At 43.5% G+C, this 6,887-nt stretch overlaps 1 protein-coding gene across 1 annotated transcript in view; it reads right to left on the bottom strand.

The window, feature by feature from the left end:
* Positions 1-3,489: 3,489 nt before the first annotated feature.
* ATP6V0E1 (ATPase H+ transporting V0 subunit e1) overlaps positions 3,490-6,887 on the bottom strand; it is a 26,263-nt gene continuing 22,865 nt past the window's right edge. The window contains exon 4 of the mRNA XM_011370979.2: positions 3,490-3,986. The gene's annotated coding sequence lies outside the window, so the exon portion shown is untranslated. The remainder of the gene's footprint in view (positions 3,987-6,887) is intronic.

Genomic DNA, 6,887 nt, shown 5'->3' with positions numbered 1-6,887 from the left:
GCAGCCCAATTTATGTAAGCATCTCCTTATGTTGGGCATTAAGGTTACTTCTCATTAATTGGGGTATGATAAACATCCTTTACAATGGTATTTTACGTTGTGCTTTTTTTCATTGAAAATTTTGGATTTTCTACAATGAATTTCATCCATTCAACTTCTGAAAGCTGAAATAAAAAGGTGGAAAAATAAAAAGGTTCTTAACTTTGCCTTAAGAACAGTCCCCATTTTAAATACATTTGTCCTCCAAGCAGAAGAGAGCTCTTGCATAGGCAGATGGGGTAAGGAAACCATTCTAAATGGCCTCGATAGGTATTTAAAAACATTAATTTAAATCTAGTTAATAAAGGAGCAATTGACTCTTCCAATTTTTGGAAGATGAAATCTAGGGCCAAAATCTTCCATGAGTCTGAGCAACAATTGAAAATAATTTTTCGATTCTCAATTTGCCTCAGAATGGCAGGACACTTATTATTGCTAAAAAAAAAAAAAAAAAAAAGGCCAGAAGACATGAATAAAAAAGGTGCTACTTCTGAAGCAACACCAAAGAAAGATATAATAATTATTGGGTCAGTGAAGGGTATAGACATCATTATATGATTAAAAAAAGAAAAGGAAAGAAAACCATGTTAAAAGGAACCAGTGACGCTCTGACTACATCTTCAAAGGCATGCCAGAAATAGTCCCATTCTGGTACAAGAGCTGGTAGAACCTGGAAGGGCAGGAAGGATGTGGTCCAGACATTGATGCTGATTGCTTTTAAGAGATTCATCTCCATTAGAGCTCGGGCCTAGAGCCTGGTGTGTGCCTTTAACTTTTCTGTAACCCAAATCCAAATGGCTAATCAAAACAGAAACCATATGTAGAAAAAAAAAAAAAAATTTGTGGGCTGCCCCAAGTACTGTCAGCAGATCCCAGGGATTTTGTCATTTCTTTGGAAAACACCCTGTGTATTATAATTTACAAATCATCTTCACCACCACCATCTCGTTAGGTAACAATCTCGCACAGCAGAAAGGGCAGGTATTATCCCCATTTTATAGCAAGTGATGGAATACGACTGCAAAGCCGGGGCTTCTCCCAGTCTGAAGGTCATCCCAGGAGGCCACACCACGTTCACCTGAACAGACTTTGGAAGAGAGGCGTATTTCCAGCAACCTTTTAAATGGGTGGACAGAGCATCTTCCAATCTTGGCCCCAGGAAGCAGCGGAGCAACGGAACCATCAAAGCAAGTATGGAGCACGAGCATCTATCTCAGATGCTGGGCCATGTAACAAAATGGTTCAGTTACGAGGGATGAGGTCGGGAGCAAACACCTACCCGAGTGTACACATTAATTGCATTTAATAGTCTCAAGAATTTAATAAATGAGCAAACAGTCTCGAGGGTTGAGTGACTTTATAGGCAAAGGGACCTTATTGAAATTTTCCCAGAAAATATGATTTCATCATCCCCTCATTTCGACAATAGTAATATAGCCAGGTGGTGACAGTCACAGTACCTGGACTTTAGAAGCTAGCAGTCAATCTTTCTGGAAGGTCTTTGATCTCTAATTTGGCATGGAAATGAGCTCTTTACTCTTCAGAGGCTTTAAGTCCCAGTAGGCGTTAGAAGCTTCTGGGTTCAGGCCTGGGCAAGAGGTTCCCTTCTGAGGGACAATCAAACCTCCCTGGCACAGTACCAGGCCCTTCGGGGCTCCTGTCCCTGTGTTTCCCACTGTTAGTGCAGTCAACACAAGCATCTTCCTTACTCGTCTGTAGGAGTCAGATCCTGACCAAGGGCGTGCAAGCCCCAGTGCAAAGAGCAACATTATCCAGTCAACTTCCCAATGTCTAATTCAGAGCAAATGAGAGGTAGGAAAAAACACATCAGTACAAAGTGACAGAACAAGGCAGAACTCAGGGACTTGGATGAGGCAGGGTTGTGACCTCTGCCTGCAACTATGCCATTACACTGGAAATGTGCCGAAGCATGATCATGAATGAGAAGTACCCCCAAAGCAGCCCTCGATCACCACTGCGAGAAGGCCAAGGCCGAGGGCTGCTGTGCAGAACCTCTGTAGGTTCCCCAGCAGCTGCTGCCATATGCTGAACTCAAGACAGGCAAAGCTACATCAAGGAAGTGCCACTGCACTAGGGACATCATGGGGCTCAGCTCCAAAACCATGGGGTCGTGTCTGTCTGCTGGAAAGCAGGCCAGGGCGGGAGCTGGGGAGGCTTCACACTGACCCCCAGCCATAATGGGCTGGCTGCAGGGCCTGACTTGAAGAATCTGGGTACATAGCTGTATGGGTGTCACATTTCTGCTCGTTAGGGCTCAAAGGCTGTGGCATCCTAAGAAGCCACAGGAACCCCAACACTGCTTTCTTAGATGACAAATATTGATTTAGGGTCAAGTAAGTTGCTCTGATGGGAGACAGCTTGGTCATCCTCCCCACCCAAGAGCCAGAGTTAGTTCCCAGCCAGTGCAACTCTGACAGAGGCAGGGTGACAAGTGAGACGTGCTCCAGAGTGGGAATTAGAAAATATGAATCCTACTTCCTGGTCTGCTTCTGGCCAGCTGCACTGAACTGGGCAAGTGATTCTCCATCTGGGCTCAGTTCCCTTATCTATAACACGACAGAGTTACCCTATATCACTGTGGTCCCTCTGATGTCACGTTTTCAGTTTTATAGAGTCTATGAAATTCACTAAAGAGGCCCTTATGGTGGAAATGTAAATGTAAATGACATTGCCTAGCGTTCAGAAAAACTTCCTAAAGAAAGTAACAGAAAGAAAGAAACGAAAGCAGGAGAGCCACTTGAACTTGAAACTCTCTTTGGTCATGAGAATAGCAAAGCAATGAGTTCAGAGACTTTGAGAGGAATAGAAAAGTACAAACTGCAAAACAGGAAATTCATGCTTGGCTGGCTGTCAAAAAGCCATGAGCTGGTGAAAATTCAGATTCATTTTAATTTCTGATTTCCTAATACCAATAAAAAGTCCCCAAATTAGTGAATTGTTGAGATGCTTGTTGTTAAAACATGGAATTACTGTCTCGGTCCCAGGCTTTTTAATCACTCTTGAGTTCTTCAGAAAAGAAAGGTCTTAGGTCTGAGGGTGTGAATGGCACAAGAAACTGCTGGTCCCACCTTGTCCCTGTGGCTGGTACTGACCTGCTCACTAAAACCATGTTTTTGTGGACAATGGTCAAACACGGCCTTGTACTATAGTCCCACATATACCAACCTTACATCTCCACATCAACTCTTGAACTCACAGGGACCCCAATTTCCACATCTTTGATTCCTCCAGTGCATTGGGTACGGTAGGCACTCAAACGTTTACCGAATGATCGAGAAAAGCACTTACCAGTCTCTTCAGGCACCTCAAACTGGTTGGCCAGGTTTGTATATCCAACCTGAGTTTGAACCTCAAAATCCTTTTTTTTTTTTAAAAAAAAAAAAAAGGAATTATCTAGAGATAATTAGCTTAACAAACACCAAAACCAGATTTCCACAGAAAGCAGAAAAATAATTTATTCCAAAAGATGGCAGAAATAAGAAATTCATCCTGAAAATATACTTTGGTGTAATTGTGTTGGGACAGGTCTTCCCATGACTTGCTCTCTTGCTGGCTGCTGTACTGGAGTCTAATTGTCGTGTGACGGCTTTTAAACACTTCGCTGATTCCGACGTCATGAGCAGGCAGGCGCCATCTTCACATCCACAGGTTCCAAGGAGAGAGTCCTGAGTTTCTCAGAAGAATCGCACCTTCCAGCTCAGAAGAGTGCATAAACATGTTATGGCATCAGCACAGTTTAGATTAAGGAGGCACAGAATTCAAGAAGGTGTAAAAAAGGTGACAGGAAAAAATATAGCACTGTAGAAAATAAGATATTCAAATGAGGTGTGACTGTTTTAAGGCAGCTGGTGGCCAAAACGGGCGAGTCAAGGAAGGTCGTCTGGGTTTGGAGGTGATTTCGCCTCTAGAGGAATTCTCTTCGTCATCTGCAAAACAAAGCCGTTCTAGTAACTGGTCCTCATACCATCTTGGGGGGGGAGGGGGGGGTGCAAAAGTTTAACATCAAGAAAATCATCAAGCAAAATATATAGGAGCTCAAAAAACACCTGAATGAAAAGTGGGCTCAATTAATGCGCAAGCGTGGGCAGGTTCTGCAGGGCTGTGACAAGAGATCCCGTTACCAAGAACACAGACAGCTAAACTGAGGATCACAAGTAGATGTGACTGTGTCATAGAAAGCAGGCAGAGAGAAGCTGCCTAAGACTGATCATACTGGAATCTAATGAGTTTGCTTCTGTTTCAAGGCCATATCTGCCCCTCCTCTCTTACAGCGAGGGAGCGAGGCTTCCCCGGGCACGGCAAGCTTTTGTCTATGTCAGACTCCTAGAGAGCAGGCTCCTTGGTACTTAAAGTTGCTCTTAGTCTGCTCCCCGTTCGGACAAATGTGACAAACGTGAGTTTCTTTTTCTAGACGCTTCAAGCTGCAACATCACCTTTGCAGAGCTAGCAAACATTTAAAACTAGGATCTTTACACATCGACTGCTAACAGTAGTTGCATAAATTCCTTTATGTGAAGCTGGCTTTATGACGTCTAGATAAATAAAGCCACATATGCCACTTTTGAAATGAAAAAAATAAAAAATAAAGAGAAATGTTTTTCGAAGACAATTTCCATACAAGGCTTGAGTTGGCGGATAAGAGAACAAGCTGGTTATGACGCACCATTTGTCAGAACCTTGAGGGTTAAATGCAGGAGGGATGACAGCTAGTTAAATTCGGATGACACGTGGTTTGTGGCAGGCAGAACACCCCAAAGTATATTCGCCTCAAGACATCAACAGAGGGCTGTTCTGACATCGGGTCGGGGAAGGGCAGTCTGAGCGCTACTGGTTTCTCGCGGCCCCAGCTTCGTAGAACCTTCCCTCTAATCTAATGATCATTTTCTCTTCTGCTGCTTTGGCCGACAGACCAGCTGCTCTGCAGACACCCACGTGCCAGGCAGTTTATAAATTTTACTTGAGAACACCGAAGTAGTGAATACAGATGTTTTGTGGGTTAATTTTCCACGAAGAGCATAGTGGTTAAGACTTCCTTTATGGTTTAGGCCTTTTTGGACAATCACGAAATGGAAAAATAGGTCTTCATTTTGGAAAAGCGACATAAGAACCAGGGATGATTTTCACTCAAGCGCAACGATACCCAGTTTAAGATAAATGTGAGCGAGGGTTATGTGAAGTGGCATGAACTCGGAGTTTGATTTTGGAGCGAATTAAAGCAGCCTATGTTCTAATGACCTCTCTGATATGAACGAGCCATCTGGAGGTGGGGGTGGAGAACTCAACCGAAGGGTCCATATTCTCCTTTGGAAAATAACGATAAAACTGAGAATGAAGACAGCGGGTAAACAGGAAGGGCACGACCAGGAAATCCATTCTGGGCAAGATGAGTGAAACTATTTTTTTATTTCAGGATAGGTGTTATTTTTATCTCTATTTTTTTCACTTCAGATAAATTCGCAAAATAATTCCCTGTTTATTGACATGTGCGAGATCTGTATTTATTGTATAAGATTAGCTTCAAGAGGTATTTAAGCGAACAAAGGGTCTGTGTACTTAGCGAGTCAAGGCAAAGTGCCAAACGCATGGCAGAAACTGGGGAGCTTAAGACACATTCAGGGAGAGGAGTCACTTTGAAACCAAGCATCCGGGAAAGGAAGTGCAAAGACTTGCAAGCTGGACGCTAAGAGAGAAGACATCAGAGAGAAGTAAGAGAGAGTGGGGAGGCGAAGGCAAGAAAGCAGAAAGAATGGTTGTGTTTACTAATCTGCTTTCTAAATTAATGATCGTTGTAGGGCAGAAAGTGAGAGGCAGGAAAAGCCAACTAAAGCTAATGAGGTGAACGATATGAGAACAGGTAGGGCTACAACCAATAGGTCACGGGGGAAAGCTAGACACAACCTGCAGGTTAGTCATTCATATCTTTTGTGGCTCATGGGACCTTTGGTGACCCTGATGAAAAGCCGTACTTATGACATGTCACACAGCATTTCAAGGGGGCATGTACCCACTGAACTCAGGGACCTCGGATTCAAAAAAAAAAAGCCCCTGCTGTAGCCCATGGAGAAGGACAGAGAACTTCCGGAGCGAGGAGCCATCTGTTTCATCAGTGCCACAGCAGGAAGTACAACAGCGTGGAGTTTTGGGGATACGCAGGGAGACCCGAGGAGCAGCTCCCGCAGTAACTCAGAGCTGCAGTGATCGGTGTCAGAAAGTAAGGTGCCCAAAGAAGGGAGAGGAAGGACAGACGGACACAGAGACGGTAACAGGGTCAACTGGATTTGAAGAAGAGGTGACAGTCATGATCAACAGTAAAAGATACGCTTTTCTACTATAAAACACCTTCCGCTGTTTTAACTTGTCACAAGTATGGCTTTCATTTCAAACTCAACAGGTCACAAACCCCTAGGAGCCCAAGCCTTCCTTGAAATCACCACTCAGCGTGATTGTTTCTCATGTATCTCATGAGCATTCAAATATTTTTGGTATGCACAGAAAAACAGCTGTATCCCTCTCCTGTCCAGACTTTGGAATGAAATAGAATTTCTACCCTTTAGGTCTGTGATAAACCATGTAAGCTCATCTAACATATCACAATGGGTGGTAAACCAACTAACTTACTCACTCAACTACCATCGATATATGAAAGAAAATCATGGCTGGTAAAATGACTAAGGTAACAAAAGATCAGCTAGGCGTTTAACTGTTGCTCAGATCAAGTCGATTTCATCTGTATAAAATTATTCTAAAGCTTTCACGAGTGTTCCTCATGTTTTTCTTGCCGAATACCATGTCTAGTTTACATTGCCTACTTTCCAAATCTGGCCTCT

Source organism: Pteropus vampyrus, unplaced genomic scaffold, assembly GCF_000151845.1.
Source record: "Pteropus vampyrus isolate Shadow unplaced genomic scaffold, Pvam_2.0 Scaffold179, whole genome shotgun sequence".
Taxonomy (NCBI): domain Eukaryota; kingdom Metazoa; phylum Chordata; class Mammalia; order Chiroptera; family Pteropodidae; genus Pteropus; species Pteropus vampyrus.
The sequence above is the reverse complement of the archived record's forward strand: the minus strand, read 5'-3'. Positions and strand labels throughout refer to the sequence as shown.